Source organism: Saccostrea cucullata, unplaced genomic scaffold (genome assembly GCF_032062105.1).
Source record: "Saccostrea cucullata isolate Sc308-1 unplaced genomic scaffold, CSIRO_AGI_Scuc_v1 ctg9772, whole genome shotgun sequence".
NCBI lineage: Eukaryota > Metazoa > Mollusca > Bivalvia > Ostreida > Ostreidae > Saccostrea > Saccostrea cuccullata.
In genome coordinates this window covers 1,117-21,994 of record NW_026923483.1, presented here as the reverse complement: position 1 = coordinate 21,994, position 20,878 = coordinate 1,117, and the positions used below count along the sequence as shown (strand labels likewise).

General features: G+C 32.3%; 1 pseudogene; it reads right to left on the bottom strand.

Annotated features, from left to right (window-relative positions):
• Positions 1-3,603: 3,603 nt before the first annotated feature.
• On the bottom strand, positions 3,604-14,556 carry LOC134264118 (cardioacceleratory peptide receptor-like; annotated as a pseudogene).
• Positions 14,557-20,878: the final 6,322 nt, after the last annotated feature.

Below are 20,878 nucleotides of genomic sequence, written 5' to 3'. Positions count from 1 at the left end.
TAAAACCTTGTAAATTCAGACTGCAGATTTCGAAGGTATGTTACACGATTAAAAGGCATTACTTTATTCTAAAAAGAGACATAAGTATTTTATAAAAAAAATTAAATGAATTAAATTTCAATATTACATGTACAACATTTTGATATAAGATAAACTTATTATTTAATCAAAGTACTGAAAGCACTCATGGGAGTTGAACATGATGTAAAATAAAATCTTTGATCGGGAGGTTAAGTGAGTGAACAATATTATTATTTCAAATACAGACAACTGTTTCAGATTTTTTGAGTTAAAACAATCCTGAGAAAGACATTTAGAGACATTAAATAGCAAAAAAATACATGGGCCATAATGCTTGCCTGTCTACATTAGTCCTTTTTTATACCCCCTGCTTGAAAAGCGGGAGGGTATTTATTAATCGGGATTTCCCTCCATCTGTTTGTTACGCTTTAGGTTTACCCATCTTTTATCCGCAACTCCTCAACTGAACGAAATTTTCATAGAATCTTTATTACATATTGCCGTTGTGCACCTTCTATTACTTTTTCATCCTACATATATTTTGTGTTTCCGATTGCAAAACATGGACACTGCCATTATACTCATATTAGAGGCGGTTGATCATTTATATAATTCACTGCTCACAGTCTTTAGATTTGTAATATGTTTTTCCTTGGCACATTTACCCATGTTTATGAAAATTTTAGTTTCACAGGAATAATATCAATGTTGATAAAATGTGGATTTTAACACAGCATCCTTTTAAGAGCTAACAGGTTTGTTATATAAAACTTCTCTGTGAATATAAATGTATTTCAATTACACGAACATTATACATGGAGTACGTCAGAACTTAATCTTTTTTTAATATTGTGAAGAAAAAAGCAATACCAAGTTAAAAACAAATATTTTATGACCAAACATAAAAACAGTGGTATATGTGAGAGTTTGTGTGCGTACAAATTATATGGTATGTAAATGAGGTTTTCCTTTTATTAAAAAAATATACTTCATTTTGTTGTTTTTAATAGCGATTTTACGAAAACATCGGTGTCCGTTTTTGGTTTTTACATTTATAACAGAGAACTAAATTTACCGCTTTTTGACAGGTGATACTGCTGATTTAGTAATAAATGTGCATGTTTCCTAAAGTTTTTATGCATTAATGAATTCATTTAAACCAAGAAAATGTTCTCATGAAAAGTTTGAATAAATTCTGTGCACCGGTAAAAAAGAAATTGCTAAAAATCCGGTACCGCCGGGCGTCGGAAAACTAGATTTACCGCTTGCCGTCAGTATGTAGCGTTGTCGTTCGTATCTCTATCAGTGTATGACGCTACACTAAAAATGAGTTCTATTACGAAAAGCTTTTGAGGTTCTTTATGATTTAGGTTTACTTTGAAGGAAATCTAATATTCAAAATAAGATTACTTTATCATTACGTATACTTACATTATGAAAATTACATCAATTCAGGAGAAAATGACATGAACTATTTGTGGCGGATGTTTATGCATGTTTTCTGTTGAATATCATCGGAGTAAATCGGTCGACACAGTAGCCTCGCTTTCGGCTCTATATAATCAACACAAATTACTGCGCATGTTAAATGCGTGATGACCATGATATGGGAGATTGAACATAGTTCAACTCCCAAAAACTGAATTAATCTCATTATCATGTCATGTAAATTAGATATTTTTTTGTCTATAGTAAGTAATATATCCAAATATGAATCAAATTGATATGACAGAATAAGTGGTGTCTTTTATTTAAAGTTCAGTGGTAAATCAACGTTGATATACTAGTATCCGACTGCCGAGTTGAAGGTCAAAGCAAGTGATTTCATTATCTAATGTAAAAGTCTTTTGCTACATGGGAATAAATCAACACGGGTAACAATATTCTCTTTAAAAGGCTTAATATGTCAACTGCATTTTAGATGACGTTGGATTTAATTCTACAAATTGTTATCAAACTCAAAGTTTCCTTTCTAGGAAGAAATTTTTTAATTTGTCAATAATATTTTCTAATAATCCCAAAAAGCAAATTAGATTATTTTTGCCAAACCATTATTGAATCTTAATGTAATGCTTTAAAGATTAAAAAGGTTGTAAGAGCTCTTGAGTCGCAGAGTAAGGAGCTATTTTTACGTCATAGGTTCAAATCCACTGTGGGATGCAGACACAGGTCTTTTGGATGAGACTGTATAAACCAAGGTTCCTTGTCTCAGTACTTGTTGGCACACAAAAGATACCTCTCTGCTCACTGGTTCCTATTGCCGATATAAGTATTAATTTGCAGCCCCCCAAAAGCAAGGATGGCATCTCCGTACGAGTATGGGAGATTAAACAATCATCAAACAAACAAAGATACACAACAAAATTTTAAACCGAGTCTTTTCCTTTACACTTAGCAAAAAAGTAACAGTACAAAAGGAGAAACTTCAGGAATACTGTGCCAAACATATTTGAGATACATTTTAAAAAAAAAATTAAACCACAAAATTTTACCTCGAAGAATAGCAAAAAAGATTCTTTTCTTTTCCTTTTCCTCTTTTTTTTTTTTTTTTTTTGGAATTTCTAACTAATTGTTTTTTTATTGGCAGACATGAACCAGTTTTTTAAAACCAAATTTTTTTAAAAAATGAAGTCTTTTTTATTCATTGCCGACATCGACATTTAGATAAATCGACGACGTTTTATCAATCAACAGTAGTCGGTTGCGGTCCTATGTTGATTTAACGTAAAAAAATAAGCTCAAAATAAATTATAATAATAAGAATACTTGGATACATTTTATGAAAAAACCTTTCTGTAAACAACTTCCCTCATTTATGAAGCAATATTCCGTTATCACCGACAGTTATTACTAGATGGAGTTGGAGATTATGCCAATCGGTTATTCTATTATTTTCATTATAAACTGGAGCAATGTCGGTTTAAAAGAGAAATTTGAAAATGTTACACGATAAAATGATATGCACTTCAAATATGGTCATATTGACCCTGAATTATACAGTGTTCCAATATGGTTATCCTATTATTTATGGAGAAATCAAGTAATTAACTGCCATAATAATAACTGCTGTACAACAGGACAAAAACATAGTTAAATACACTTTAACCAGAGACATTTTGCTAAAGAACGAATTTAAAATGAAACAACATAAAACAGTTATACATGTAACATCGGTACTTTATTTTTGAAAAAACAAAACATCACCGGTTCAAACGATGCAAGTACTATGACACCAAATAGTAAAAATTTTAACCTCTTTTCATGACAAGTATTCAAGCTGATTCAATCAAGCATTAATGCCTATGCAACAAAACAATCCTACATCAAAAAAGCACCACTGTCAACATATGAGTGCAATGATAGACACAAAATGTTTGAACTAACAGAATATGACGTCATACATTGGAAACTGAAGTCATTAGAATAAAATTCTCAACTATTTGGTGAACAAAGTCTTTTATACAAACAGAATTAAAGATGAAAAATATCACTGGATTCGCTGCACTATTCTAAAGAAATGAACTTAAACTTTGAAAGAAAACAATCAAAACGAAGAGAGTCTGCAATAAAATTTCACAGTACCCAAATGTCTGTAGAATGTTGAAAATACAGTGGGGACCAGCAAAGTATGAAAGCTGTAAATAAAATTTTTAGATCTAAATTTACAATTTTACAATTAAAAACATAAACAGAAATAAAATATTGATTATTTAAGAGTCTCTCTCTGAAAATAAAATATTTTCAAAAATAAAATGGAGTAGAGATTGTACGGTTTCAATACTTTTTTACTGTTCGGAACAACATTTGAATGAAAGTGGGGAGAGGAAATTCGCATACTTAAACATATACTTGTTCTTTTTTAATTATTGAATTATTTAAAAAAGACAAAAAAAGAGGAAAAGAACATGATACCACGTGTATACAGATTACCTCATATCATAACTCTCATTTTAGAGGACCTTCGCAAAAGAAGCACTTCAGTAAAATCATTGACTTCGACTGTTATTTAATTTAGACATAAAACGAACAAAAATAGAAACAAAAGACATTTCAATATTCAAAATTCTTTGGGGAAGAAAAGATGTTTATCGCCTGAAAGCATCAAAATCTTACCTAAAACTATAACAAATGTCATTTTTGACGGTCTTTATCTTGGCCTTTGGTATTAATCCTCTAGAACTAGAATCGCACGTTCTCTTCCAATGTACTCGTCTCTTGAGGCGGCTTTAGCAATGTTTTTTCTTCAGAAAAACTATCTACAAAAAGAATTGATTTCATAATTTTTTGTTTAACGTTCTTTGTTTAAATGCCTTACTCCGATGTTATTTTTGTCATACAAATGGTACGTATACATGTATGTAGAATCTGGGAAGAACCAATCTGCAACATTTTTCATGAGATGTCATTTACTGTACGGACTGAAAATGAAACCTACTTTTACTGGGTGAAAACATTATTATATTTTTAGATTTAAGGGGTATAGAAATTTTCAAATTAATAATAAAACCTAAAAAGCAATGTATGTTAACGACAAATGACCTGGACAGTTTTTTTGATAGCATCTTAAATGTCTTCATAAGTCTGTTTTGCTTTATTTGTTTGTGTGATGTATAAAGGCAGTCACAAGGAACCTGCCACTACTTGCAGCGGATAGCTGCAAAATTATATCTATTCCAGTACGTACAAAGTATAGCATCTGTACTTTTGCATTTGAAATTGAAGTTTTTTAGGAATAAATTCAAACAGACATACATTCCTAAATGTATCAACAATCCATAAAAGCAGTGTCGTTTTAAGTTTTGATTTCGTACGTTTTATGGTCGATACAATGACCTTGTCAGCAAATACAACTTATAATTAAGTCAAATGCTGACTGACGTTTTTCATACTGATTGTTAGGCCATTATTTACTCACTGAGTTATCCACGGACTTTTACCCTTATTTCCCGATCAGGAAGCACGTGGTGGGTGTTACCCGTCGGCAGGGGATGCTCACTCACTCCTCCATGGCATCTGATCCCCTTCTGATGTTTTTTTTGGGTGTGTGTGAAACCCCGCTCCTAATTTGTATTACCGTGCACGTGGTATTTCATTGACTTCTGAGATCTAACACTCTTAGTTATTTTCCACATATTTCATCAACAGTTAAAAAAAATATATGTTGCAGAACAAATTTAAACATTAAAAAGATAGAAAATCATAACAATTTTAACAAAGTTATTTTAGCAAATACAGCATCGCACTTGTTGACCTCAAACTCATTTTAATTAATTTGCAATTTGTTTCCCCTCCCCTTCAATTTGAAAACTGCGAGATTCAACACTGAGAATATTGATAATATACCATATATGGCATGCATTACTTAAGGAAACATAGTTTTACCTTTAGTTATCACTGTCGATAATTCCATACAATAAAATATTACTTTTATTTTTTGAAGAGGAGACGGGAAAATGAAAATTTTTTCCAGACGATTGTCACTATGGTAATGTAACATACTGCTATTATCAAAGCTGGAATGAATAGGATAGCCAGAGTCACCAGAATTACGTACAACTGAAAAGCAATGAGTAATAACGTTAAAAAAATAATGATGTATTTACCGAGGAAACTAATAAGTATTTCCTGTAAAATCAAAGTATGCAGGTGTCAGATAAACGAAGAAAAATATAGTTATTGATATAATTAGAAAAGATATTGGTAGCAACGTACTTTTTCCGATCTCTCAACAATACAACAAGAAAATTCATAGAAAACGTTATAGATTTCACTTACTACTGTGAAATCATTGCGAGGGTTTGATTTTCGTTGCTTTGGGGGTATGGGGAAACACACAGAACTTATGACCACTACGAAATGTAACATTTCATATGCATTACTACTTAACATGAACATTTGACCCTATGAAGATATGTTATTTTACAGTATTTACATTAACATTTAATTGAATCAAAATTATCATGAAATAAAAATCAGTAGAAATTAAAGTTCAGTTTAAATGCTTTTATTAGTACTTTGTTTTTCAATTTAAAAAAAAATGTTTGCATCAGCCTTATTGAATAGAAAGGACTTTGTTTAACTGTTTAATATTCTGAGTATACTGTTTTCCTGGATAACAATTTAAAGTGCAGATTTTGAAATATTTCATACTTTATCTTGTTGTATGCATATAAATTCATAATGATATAAATGTATGAAAGGTTAGTTAACTTGTTAAGACTTGATTTATCAACCTAAGGTCTGTAAAAGCTACCAAGCTTAATCAATTCGATGATTTACCAAGATATGTCTCCCGTTTTCAGTTCAACGAAACGTTAATTTAACAACGGGACGGTTCCAGATCTAAATACGTGAAAACAAATTAACTTTTACATCAACTTACTTTCCACATCCATTGTTCGGGAAATTGAAGGTGACATTGTTGTTTGGAATGAATTTCGACATCCTCATACATAAACATTGGTAAAGGAAAAAAGAGCAAGGAGAATGCCCACTGAAGTCCTATGAGGAGTCGGATACGGAACCCTGGAAGAAATAAGTACATTATTTCTCTATGTTAGAGGTTTTGGCTCCAAGAAAAACCCTAAATGGGATCATAAAATAGATTAACATTTAACTTTAATATAAAGATATTTTGGCTGCATTCAACAAAGTCGAGGTGTTCAGGCAGTTAAAAATATTCTCAAACAAGATTTAAGTTGCATTGAGTGTTATTGAACCAAAATGATAATGTTGGACACAAAACTTAGATTTTCTTCATATTTTGACATGCATGAAATCAGATACATTAGACTGATGGCACGCAAAGTTTTTATTTAAGGAAATTTTATGTCGTTGTGGACTGCTGGCATGTTAGAAACAAAACAAATTCAAACAATGATTCTTTTTTTTCACTTTTAAAATGTCTTTAAAATACCTTTGACATGTTAGTGACAGAAACAACACAATCTCAATTATTCTTTTTTAAAATGTCAGTTTTTAAATGCCTTTAAAATAACATTGAAAGATACCATGTTCGACATAAAAATATCATTGAAAATCCATGAGCTTTTTATTCCATTTCAAAAGACGTAACCTTTTCCCATGGTTTGAAGCGGTCTTGCCACACAATCAAGCCTGTCAATACTAAGCGCCACCAGAGCGTACGTGGATCCATAAGATGCCACTCCCTGATAGAATCTGACTGCTTTACACAATACATCACCGCCATGCCAATCCACGAAGAACTTCTCTAAGACATCGATTAGCACAGAGAATCCTACCAGTACATCTGAATAATGAAAACATATTTTTTTCTAGAATTGTAATTACAATAACTTGACCATTTCATATCATCATACCTTAATTTGGCACCTTAAGCAATCGAAAATGATTCTTACTATTGTTGTGAGGTGTGTTGTATTTGTATTATTTCATCATGTATATTATTAGTAACATTAAGTTTCTTGAACATTCCAGAGTGGTCCATATGTTTAGTCATTTTTTCTAGAACATTCTTGAACTTTGTGATGTGAACTTTCCAGTAATATCATTTTAACTTCAAATATTCTAATTTATGTTACTGTATAATTTCCCTGTCAATTCGATGCATAGATACTTTGTGTATAGCACCATTGAGATACAACGGGGATATATTTTCACTGGGCATTGTGTGAGCAACGGCACCTGATGTATGATTTTTAGATTTTTGTAAGTTTGTACTTAATGATTTGTGTATTACTGTAAATAAATTATTGTTAAGTTTAAACTGTGTGATTGATCTTTGCTGGCATTTAGGGTTATTCTGACCCATAACAGAATTGGGGGCGTCCGGAAAAATTTCTTGCACTTTTGCAGTTCATTGTAGAATTTTTTTAAATTAAATTGTTAAATTTGACTAAAACCCAGCAAAAATAACATGGTATTTTCGGTCACAAACTTTCTTAGTTGCCAAGTGTTCAGGTTTTTGATACGTTAAAAAAAATCTTGACCTTTAGGTTTGCATTTTGGGTTAGATGTTAAATCCTCTAAAAAAAGCAAGACTTAAAATTAAGGTTGCAAACAAACTAGTAGATGAAAACATTTTTAAAAATACGATCTTCCAGAATATACGGTTAAATCAGAATTAGGCTTTACAAAATGACAGAATTAGTTTCAATTAGAGTTGGAGAAAATGCGATTTGAAAGAGAAGAGGAGAAAGAGAGCGAGAGAAGAACGAGAGCGTGAACGGAAATTTGAATTAGACAAATTAGAAAGACAAGAGCACTTTGATTTAGAGAAATTAAATTGCAGCACCAACCAGAACCGTCATTTGTCAAGAATGAATTTGACGCAGCAAAAAATATTAGGTTAGTTCCAAATTTTAAGAAAAATTTAAAAATATTTTCCCTTTTAAAAAGTCGCAGAAAATCTTAAATGGCCACAACACGTTTGGTAACAATTTAAAAAATGTACTGGTTGGCAAAGCAGCTAGGAACCTGCACTAGGGGCTAAAGTTTAGACTATGAGAAGGTCAAAGCAGAAATAAAAAACAATAATTTATCCTGAAGCTATAAAAAAAGTTAAAAGTATAGAAAGTTTGATAACCAAACATTTTTTAATTTTTCACAGAAAAAGAAGATTTATTTATACTGGTTTGGGGTCAAGAAACTTGATAAAACCTTTGCTAATTTGCGCCAAGTCATCCTGGTAAAAGGTTTTAAGGAAGGGTTTCCTCAAGATTTGAAAACACATTTAGAAGATAAGAATGTGAAAACTTTTGAAAGGCAGCAGTCATATCTGATACTTATGCTCTGTCTCATAAAAAGAATTTTGTATCAAGATCTCAGACTAGCAGTAATTCTACCAATTCAGACACATATAAAAAGAGTGGTTCAGGGTCTCAGTCTTTCAAAAGCCCCCATTATCCCAAGGTGGTTCAAAGCCCCGGTCCAGGACTTTTGAAGGATCTTCTGGAATAGGGTCCTTCCTACTTGTAGTTATTAAGAAAAAAGGTCATCTGACATGAATGTTTTAAAACTTAAGAGAAAAAATGACTTTGATAAAACTCAGCCACATGCTTGTGCTGCAGTTAGAGGTGATAAGAAATTAGGTTCGATTTGTTCTGACACTCCTGATGTTCAGGGTTCACAGTCAGGTTCTTTGATTCTTGGAGGATTAAAGCCCTTTATGTTGGGGATTTGTTTCACTCGGTGACTCTAGGAAATAAAACCTGTCCAGATTTGAGAGAAGGTGCTGCACAGACGTTATTGTTAGAGGGCTTTTCCTTTGTCTGAGCAGACTTCTACTGGTGGGTCAGTTTTATTACAGGGTGTGGAGCTAGGCTCATTATGCCCCCTCATAAATTAGTTTAAAGTCAGATTTATTTACTGGACCTGTTTCGAGGGTTCACCTCCCTTTTTCCCGTTCCAGGCATTTCTTTGTTGCTAGGAACATTTAGCTGGTGGAAAAGTTGTACCAGATCCTAAAGTTTGTGAAAAAATCACTCCAGATGTCATGTGCGATGATGAAGATGATGCATTTATCCAGCCTGTGCTGCTGAGCAATCCCAGAGGAAATGGAGGCAGACCATACTCAAGCCTTTGACAAAATTCCCTAGTTGATATTGATTTGAATGACATTTTTTATCTGACCTGATGGCACAAAAAAGTATAACCACACAATATCAAGAAGAAAGAAAAAAAGAGCTTTTATCAAAATTTGGTGGTGAGGATGATGAGTTGCATATTGTTAGCCAAGGCAAGGACATCCTCAGCCGAGAACGTCTACTCTCTGAAAACAAAAAGACCCAGATATCATTCAACTTAGAAAGGGATTTCCCCCAGAAGAGGCTACTAAAGTTGGAGAATGCTTCTATATGAAAGATGGCATCCTTATGCAAAATGGCGCCCCACGTTTCCCCCAGATGATGTGTGGCTTGTTGTTCACCAGATAGTGGTTCCAGCTGCTTATGTCGAATGTCATGAGTTTAGCTCACATACCCCTATGGCTGGTCATTTAGGTATCAATAAGACTTATAATAGGTTTTTATATTTTTTTTGGGCCCTAAGCTAAGGGAAGGATGTTTCTGAGTTTTGTAAGTCGTGTCATGTTGTCAGATGGTAGGTAAACCAAATCAGAAGATACCATCTGCCCCTCAACCCATTCCCGCTTTTGAAAAACCGTTTAGTCAGTGTTGGTGGATTGTGTAGGACCTTTGCCTAGGATATTAAACCAGTATTTACTTACCATTATGTGTACATCCACTCGATTTCCTGAAACCAATTTAAAGGGAAAATAAAGGCAAAGAGATAGTTAAGGCCCTTACCAAGTTTTTCGTTTTTTAAACCCCAAAGGGAATTCAGTCGGATCAAGGCCTTTTTTGGGGTTTTTTCCCGCAAGTCATGCATGAGTTGGGTATTGGCTATCGATAACTGCTTATCATCCTGGTCCCAGGGAGCCTAAACTTTTTATCAAACTCTAAAAACAATGCTGAAGATCTATTGTTACCAGATGAAAAAGAATGGGACGAAGGTGTTATCTTGTGCTATTTGCTGCAAGAGAAGCAGTCCAGGATTCTTGGGTTCAGTCCTTTTAATTTGGGGTTGGGGTATACAGTTAGAGGTCCTTTGAAATTGTTGAAGGAAAAGTGGTGCTGGACTAGTGATCTTAATCTTTTAGATTATGTGTCTGATTTCAAAGAAAAACTTTACAATGCTTGTAAATTAGCACAAGAAAATTTGGGGTTTTCCAAAAAAAAAATGTGGTATGAAAAAATGCAGAAATAGGGTGTTAAGGCGATAAGGTTCTTGATTTTTACCTATTCCTGGTCATCCTTTACAGGCCAAATTTTATGGCCCATGAAATTGAAAGCAAGATTAGTGATGTAAACTATGTAGTTAAAACACCCGGTACTAAAAAGAAAGGGTTTGTCACATTAACATGTTAAAAGAGTATTTTGAAAAGGGGTGACCAAATTCTGTAAAACCAGTTTCCCCTTTTGCCAAAGCTAAGACTGTTCAAAATTGTATTGAGAGTGATACGAGTGTAGAGATAATGAGAAAGATTGTAATCAGAGTGTCCGCTTGAAAAATTTTGAAATTTTGGCTGATTTTGATGCCAAACTTACATTTGAACATTCACCAAAAAAAAGTTAAAAACTTGATGAATAGTATCATCACATCTTTTCGGAGTTCCAAAGAAAACTAATAGCTTGTCATGATGTTATAGTGGGTACCTCTGCCTATCAAACAACATCCGTAGTTAATCCAAAAAATTGCAGTACCAAAAGGGGAAATGCAGTACATGTTGGACAATGACATTGTTGAACCTAGTAAAAGTGACTGGGGCTACCGTGTATTCTTGTACCAAAACAACGGGCCCCCGATTATGTACAGACTTTTGAAAGGTGAATTCTTTCCCAAAAATGATTCATATCCAATACCTAGAATCGATGACTTATTGACAAAATTGGAAACGCGAAATTTGTCAGTAAATTTACCTGTTGAAAGGCTACTGGCAAGTACCGTTAACAGAACAGCAAAAGAAATATCTGCTTTTGCTACCCAGATGGACTCTACCAGTATAAAGTAATGCCTTTTGGATAAAAAAGCACCCGCTACATTCCAAAGGATGATTCACTCCCTTCTTAAGACCTTGAGGGATGCGAGGCCTACATTGATGATGTCATCATATACAGCGACACTGGGGGGAACATCTCCGAATCATGCGTGCTTTGTTTGACATTTTAGCTAAAGCAAACTTAATGTAACCTTGAGAAGAGCGAATTTTGTCATGCCTATGTAGAGTATTTAGGTCATAAAGTAGGTCAAGGTTATGTTTCACCCATTATGGCTAAAGTGGAAGCTATTGCAAAGTTCCCATTCCTACAAACAAGAAAGAGTTAATGAGGTTTTTGGGCATGGCTGGGTTTTACAGAAAATTTTTCCAAAATTTTTTCCCCAGTGTTTGTCCACTTACAAATTTTTTCAAAAGAGGGTTAACTTTGAATGGACAAAGGACTGTGAAAAAACATTTCATAAATCAAATTTTTATGAGCAATCCAGTTCTATCAACCCAGATTTTGCTAAGCAATTTAAGCTTACTGTTGACGCTAGTGATGTTGGAATGGGGGGCTTTGTTCAAAAAATAGTGATAATGTAGATAGAGTTGTTTCTTATTTTTCAAAGAAACCCAAAAAATTAAAAAAGTTTCCACCATTGAAAAGGAATGCCTTGCTTTGTTGTTAGCCTTAACATTTTGATGTTTATCTGAATGTTACTTTGCATCCAATTCTTGTATATCATAAAACCCCCACATTTTTGCATAAATTGTCAAACAAGAATCAAAACTACTAGATGGAGTTTGTTGTTACAAAAATACAACATAACAATTAAGCATATCAAAGGCAAAGACAATGTTATTGCAGATGCCTTGTCCAGAGTATCGTGAACATATATGATTTTGTATTAATGTACATATATCTATTTTTCAATGTAAGTTTTATTGACATTCAAACTTTTTAAGGGGGGGGGTGTTGTGAGGTGTGTTGTATTTGTATTATTTCATCATGTATATTATTAGTAACATTAAGTTTCTTGAACATTCCAGAGTGGTCCATATGTTTAGTATTTTTAGAACATTCTTGAACTTTGTGTATGTCCCGAACTTTCCAGTAATTATGACTTACAACTTCTAGAATATTCTAATTTTGTTATGTATAAATATCCTGTCAATTGATGCATAATCTTTGTGTATAGCACCGAATACAACTGGGATATATTTTCACTGGGACATTGTGTGAAACAACTCTGATGTATGTATTTTTAGATTTTTTCTAAGTTTGTACTTAATGATTTGTGTATTACTGTAAATAAATTATTGTTAAGTTTAAACTGTGTGATTGATCTTTGCTGGCATTTAGGGTTATTCTGACCCATAACACTATTGTAAAATTATCAGTTTGCAAATCGATATTTTTAACAAATAAAACGAATTTATTGAAATAAGTAATATTATGGTCAGAAGTATTATATAACTTTTAAAAAATCTATATATATAAAACAGAAATAGCAATTGAATTACTCCATTTAGAACCTTACCTTAAATCTAATGAACGATTTTGAAGGTTTTTATCAAAAGTATGGGGGTTTAAAGAACATTATCCCTGGGGATTTTATAATTAATAAACTTCATTTTGATCCCCTCATCCCAAAAAGAGCTGAATATCAGAACGTCTTACATTTTAACTCCTAAAGGTTTGCCTAGAAAAAATAGCCTTGGGGGAAACATTACTGTTGAATTAATGAATTCCACTTTTAACTAAAGCTATTTTAATTTTTATTACCACAATTTCAATCAGTTTTTCATGAAGCCGATCTATAAGTGGTTTCATGAAAGCTTTTCTTTGGATCAAAACAGATTTTTTATTTTGAAACAAACAACTAATCTTTTCGATCATGCTTTGATCACAGTTTCCACAATTTACATAAATATATCTTAAATTTTAACAGATGGAACATGTTTTTTCAACTATAAATTGAATTATATGTTTTTATAAAACCCAAAAACACAGTAATATATTATTTTTTTTTTTATCATCAGATGAATATTTCAAATAGTTTATATAAAGAAACGGATTTAATAAAGCTCATTGAAAAAACAAGGAAACAAGAAGTTTTTAATTAAAACCCAGAGGGGGATAAAGTGCCATGAAATAGGAACATCCCCTGTCAACTTAACCGGCCACACCCCCCCTTACCATTTGTTCTGATCGTGCAACCAGATAAACTCGTACAAAGTCAGTGTTTTAATAATGTCCTAAAAAAAGTATAAAAATTGCATCAACATTTGAAAAGCTATAGAATATAGTAGCTAACAAAGTGATTGAATCAAACCCTACAGCTTGCTAAATGTTATTTTCAGCAAAACTGTTTTTATTCCTATTTCATCAATCTGTATGTAAATAGCTTGTCTGTTTTTTTTTTTTTTTTTGATAATGTCCACATGTAGAGCATGCTTTTATATATTGAATCAACTATGAACATAAACTGCATATGCAGTTAAAAATTTTTATTGTTAATTAACATAGGAAGTTAATCATAGAATATTGAATCATCAAGTTTATTACAAAATTTTATTCGCCGAAATATGGCTGAAAAATTGCCACTGGCGTTAAACACTATACAATCAATCAATCAAAATTTTGTTGCTTGGTTACTATTGACGATTTTTCTAGTTAAATATTCAAATATAAATGAGGCGTGGTTCACTCTTTAATAAATGACATTGAAGTTAAAGACACAAGATAATTACAAACAAATGATTAAAAAAATTACCTGAGAAAGAACAATTTCCTAACTCTGTCTGAACTGAGACATTATATCTGAGTAGCGCACAACGTATAACGTATATAAATTAATATAAAAGTAGAAATAATAACCTGCCAATGCCAAGTTTGCCATGAAAATATTCATTCTTGATCTGAGCTTTCTGGTCCGGATGATGACAATAAGAACCATGGAGTTTCCACTTAGGATGAACAGAAAGAGGACGCAGAGGAACACTCTCTGTTCTGTCTGAAATAAAAACATTTTAGTAGTGAAAGATACGTAAAATATATTTCAATTATAAAGGGCCATCATCCCTCGGCTCCCTGGTGCTAATGTTTTTTTTTTACAGCTTATGACTTTAAAAAGAAATTGTATACATAATACATAACAAATTCGTAGTCATACATGTACCTTTGGAGCAAAATTTAATAAAAGATATATGAAAATTTTATAACGGAATAATGGTCATTTACTTCATTAGGTGTTACCTCTTATCAGAGTATCGATTGACATTAATATGAAATAATTGCTCTTTTAAAACTTTTTATTTGAATTCTTTCTGACTAATTTATCTTTGCTCATGAAGTGCTCTTGACATGCTTTATTCTAAACTGTTTATCTTTGAAGACAGAAAGCACTAGGAAAGCAAAGATTAATGAAAAAAGATCCAAGTACTATCTACTGACGTTCTAATAACTTGAACAGTCTGCAAGAAATTCCGTTCAGAATGGATGAATGGGTAATGAAGAACCGCAATTTGAACAGACCTGATAAGAATCACTATAAATGATCATCACGTTTTATGTCTATTATTGCAAAAGGCCGCATCCTCCTAATTCGCATCAAGATACTTCAACGCCAATACTTAATCCAGTTGATTGAGGAGTCGTAAAATAACTGTAAATTGTCATCAATCTTGTGGCATTGTTGAGGATTTTAGACGTATAATTTTCAGGAAAAGGATTATTTGACGATTTTTTCCCCATAATTTCAATGTAATTGGGTTAATATATAGAATGAACATTATTTTTATCGATTAATTTAACTCGGACCCTTGGAGTTTGAATTATTAATTATTAATGAATCTAAAATACAATACATAAGTGTATTTCTTGTAGTCAACTTGTTAGAAGTTGTCAAGTTCACATGTGGATAAATTTTGATACTATATGTAATTGTATTCGAATATTTTATATCTACGTATACAGTGTAGTAGTGGAAAACTATTAATTACATGTACACCAATTCAGTAGTATGTCCTGACCCTATACAAATTTTAAGTTCAATTGGAACAAAATCGATACCATCAAAGCTTACATGTAGATGAAACATAGTAGATACATGTAGCAATCACTAGTCTAGGAGAAACATAAAACAAGTAATGCAATTTGTTCTTCATATAAATGTTATTAATAGTTTACAATAACTTTGAACAAATACTCCTATATCATATAATCTGGTTGCTCTGCTGAAGGTTTTAGACCCTTCTTTGTAAGCAATATACTAGTATTTCACGGTATTTCTGACAGTCCTGCGGAATAAATAAATGAACCAATGATAGAAGTAATAACGTTTGCATATGTCTGAACTTTTTTCCAGTGCTTTTATTTAATTATCCATCTTTGTTAAGCGAATACATCTTGTGTCCATTTTTTCCTTTCTTAAAGACGATTTATACATTATACTGCTGCATTTGTTAAATAAAAGACGTATACTAGAGAATCAATGCAATGCAAGCCGTCCATAGCATGTAAAATGGTTCTTACATCAAATTAATAGTTTTAAGTCTGTCGCTAAGATTAATGTGAATTATTCATAGAGCTCTACGTTATGTATGAAAAATAATAATAATACATGAACATGCTCTCTACAACAATCTTAAATATGAGAGGAAGAAAAGCCTTGTTGTGCCTTCTTTTCGACATTTATATATATCGACGACGCATAATCAATAAACAGATATATTATGTCAAGTCGATATACAATTGTATCCCAGTGAGCTTAAAATTAAAGATACCACAGAGTCTAACACATCTATTTCATATTTGGATGCTCTTTTAATGAAAAAGACGTTAATGGTATACGTGATGATTTCACCTTTTCAATCTTTCTCATGTACATGCATATGGAGTTTATGTTTCTCAGTTCTACGTGAGAACAACTTCTAAATCGAGACAAGCTATTGACGAACATGTTGATGAAACAAGATCTAGAATATGAACAGAGTCGTTTTACTTTGTCATTTCGCAAGTTATTTGGTCGATACATTGTCATTGTCAGAAAATACAGTCTACATGTATAATCAAATCAAATGTTGAAGACTATTTTCATGCTAAAATTCACATAAACAACTTTCCACCCGTGTTATTACTTTCAATGTTTTGGATTCAATCGACTTTGCTGATCCAAGAGTTTCTTAAAAATTTTCCTATTTTTATCACATAAAATTGTCTTGCCCCGATAACCTTCAACTCTCCAAGCTGTTTCAAGCTTTACAGTTTGTGGAAATTATGCTGCTTTTGCAGACTGCTGTAGGTTCAGCATTACCCATTGCATTCAACAGTGTTAAGTTGTTAATAGATTGCTATCTTTATTGCAGAGTATTAATGGTTAATGAAAATTAAAAGGATATCCTTTGTTTTAAAGAAACCCTACCAAAGGAGGTGGACATGTTACACATACATGTATGTGATATAAAGTTATCGATTGAAGAAGGTTAATTTTTTACCCAATTTACTGGGTTCAGTCATATACCACTTTTATTTAAAACCATTGAATGAAGTTTGACAATAGGACACTATATTAATTCAATTTCATCCAAGGCTTGCGAACTTATATCACAAAGACAGAGTTTTGTGACAAGCTGACTGACAGATAGACAATTATGCTAACACAATTGTGTCTTTTTCTTATTGGAAAGAAATGATGAGTCAGACAGTTTCATAAATGTTTACTATCGATTGACTCAGTGCGTCAAAAGAAAAATAAATTGTACCTCATTTCTGTAGATTTTGAGCTTTTTAGTTATAATTTGACGAAAACCCAGATTTTAAAAAAAAAACTTTAAGGTTTAACCTATTTTTTGACATAAGTAACTAATTGCAATCTTTTGACCTTCATATACTGAAAGACTATTCTACCAAGTCCTTTTGCTGTTAGGTTAAAACTTTCTTAATGGACAATTTGACATATAGTTTTTGACTCAAATTGTACCTTCAGGGTTTCTAAAATGTCAGAGACGATGACATCTTTCCATTTGGTGTCTGATTAACAACGTAAAGTAAAGACTTGTTTAAGATAAAGCGACAAGGAATACTTGCAGTAAAACAAATTTCAATCATATGTGCATAAAAGAGAACAATTAATTGAATGATTGACCTTTAAAAAGGCATTGAATTGAGCAGTTGGAAAATGCAGTAAATAGAAATGTTTAGATTCCCTCAATTGTTCTCGATAGCAAGAGTTTTCTTGTATTTTTTCTTTTCTGAAATAAATAGGCCAAAGACTTGCAGTTTTTCATTTACCTTTCGCGAGTAGATACATCTTTTGAGCTTGATATAATTTTATAAAATGATTGCTTCGATAAAATATGTTTTTAAAATAAAAATATAGATACATTTACAATATTCAAAAATATATAGGTCACTGGATGTGACAAACAGTCAACTTAAAGAGACAACGTGAAGCACGAAGGGGGAAATTAACAAACGAATCCATGCCCCTTGTAAATTTTGTTCAATTCATTAGTTTTCAGAATATTACAGGTTTCAGAACCTAGATATCTATTTTTATGGAGATAAAAATAAGTAAAAATAAATTCAGTATGTCCCATAACGAAAATATTGCTTCTCGTCTCCATCCCTATAGCACGCGTGCGCAAAAAATGTGACTAAATTACCATTCTCAAGTATCTAAGAATGAATGAATGCTGACCAAGAATTCTGAAACGATCTTTTTAGGCTTAAAAAGTTGTTAGAACATACATCTTATCTTTGCATGCTCCAGTTGAGTGTTGATTATGTTGACTATTTGTATGAGCTAAAAATACAAGTGGCGTGACCTTGACATACACGAAAACAACAAAACGGTAGATACAACCTTTGTTTTTCTGGCACCTATATTGTGCAGTTATTTTTGCTTTACAGTGCAGGTTAAGTTGTCATATCTTCGCTATACTAATAATTTTCATAAATCTTTCTCTGTGTGATATAATTATCTTAAAAGAAACACATGATTTTGATTCATTGTGTAGCTTTAAATAAAAAAAAACATAATCTGTTCACCCGCCTGAAAAAATACAGAAACGACAATATACCTAGAGTATCATGAATTTAAAAGCATTTAGAAAACAGCATATACTTCCTTATCTTTTTACGGTAGGTCAGTCGACAGAGCGCTCGCCCCGTGATGAGAGATGGTCGTGAGTTCGAATCTAGGCCGCGACTGACCTAAATCGATAAAAAAAATGGTAGCAGCTTGTTCCTTCTCACTTGACTCGGCACTTGTCGGGCAAAAGGAGGGTCCTTCGGATAACACCTTTAAAATCCGAGGTCCTTTATTAAGGCAGGCGTTGGTACGATAAAGATTTCCAACTGATCAATGGCCCTGAGTGCCCAACAAATGTCTAAATTTGAAACTCTTCACCGGTTTTGGTGACCTCTTACCATGAGTGAAAAATTCTCGAATGGGGCGTAAAACAACATACATCAATCAATCGGTCATTTTTAGAAAGCTGCATGCATCTAATACATTGTTAATGTTTCACCAAAGCGTTCCCTACTATCATTTTAGAATTAACTCTTGGCCTGAAAACCTCTATTTTCATAAAATAATTACTATATAACTCAATATAATTTATAATAATTATTAATGTAAATTTGATTCGTAATTTTTATCGCTTGAAGTCAACATTTCGCAATTATTTTGGTCGATAAAATGACCTTGTCATTTATATTTTATCTATCGTTAAAACCAGAAATGATTGACTTTTTTCATACTATTTGTTACAAGTAATGGTCCTCTTTTTTTCAAGCAAGACAAGGAGCACACGACATATTTGACCAGTTGAAAAGGGAATCTTACTCCTTTTTGTCTCCTGATCTCACCTCTTCTGCTTTTAAGGACATACGCAACGTAGTTTGAACATTTTTGTCTTTTTCCATGGAGTTGAAAAGTTCCAATTCTTGGAGGAACTGTGTGCTATATGTTAATGTCTATATATGTTGTACACTTCTTTGAATACAATTTTTGATAAGAGAAACATCGAGAATAAATGTTTAATATTTCTGATGTATTTTTCTTTGAATCATCCAAGAATTTTCATCAATTACATGTACATGTATTATCTTTTAAAAAAAAAACCCTGGTAATGCATGCTGATTTCTGGTCTATGAACATCTGATGACACTATAATCCTAATTTAGGAATATCATGAAAAATTATCAGTAGGGAAGGTGCGTTGCGTATGTCCTTAAATATATGTATTTGCTCTGCTCTCATTTTGCATTGATTGCTGTTGTAAATAAAATGGCATGTAAAATGCTACAGGATATTAATACACTACAAAAATTGACCTCTGGTCTCCGTATTGAATATTGATGTACTTTAAGTGCATATTCGTATACCAATATTGTTCTATGATATTGATAATAGATATTACAGAGCACAAAAGATGCGATTCTGTGCTTGCTTGCAGACATTCGGGTTGACTTTGACACAATCTGACATTAATCATACTATTGTTGACTCCATAAAACAGACAATTTTCTTCTGCTTTGGAACAATTTGCTAATGTATTGGTCAGTGTAGATCGATATTTGATATTTACAGTCTCAACAGTAGGACTGTTTCACAGGTTCGTCTTTTGACCGTATTTTTAAAATTATCTTTAGCACCTATTTAGTCAATGTCTGTCAGTTAGTGTATCTGTATGCAACTTTTTGAAGGAACTTTTTGTGGAGGAAATCTTTATGCTCATATTTGCAGCTAGAATGTTTATTTAAATAAACATCACTTATACGATAAAAATGTAAACTAGGTTCATGGAAAGTACCATTGCACCTTTAAAGAAAATAAGGTCTACGTCTGATTTACAATACTTGTTGTTCAGTACACCCGAAGTTTTCTCCTTGTCACTATGAATATGTTAGTAGGGAGATCAAGAGGTTAGGTGGAACATTTACAGAGGCCCTCTGTATATTTTTGTTCATAAGGGCAATGACTACTTTCGTTTAAATTTTCGTTGAGTTCGTAAGTTTCAGTGTACTTGAGGTCCAGTGATTTGATTGTGCGTCATTAATATTCACTTTTTAATATTTATCGTTAGTTTTTTTATGAATAAAACTGTAATTGTTGATGACATCCGTATGACAGTTGGTCAAAATAGGTAAACTTCAAGCTTGTAAGTCGACAATTTGGAATGGATATTTTAGCTAGTCAATATACATGTAACTTCCAGGTTAAATTAATATCAATTCAACTTTACAAATCAGGTGTGTTATGTTAGCTATGTCAATTGTCAACAAACACTGTCAAGCAGCAAACTTTTAACATATAATTTCATAGAATT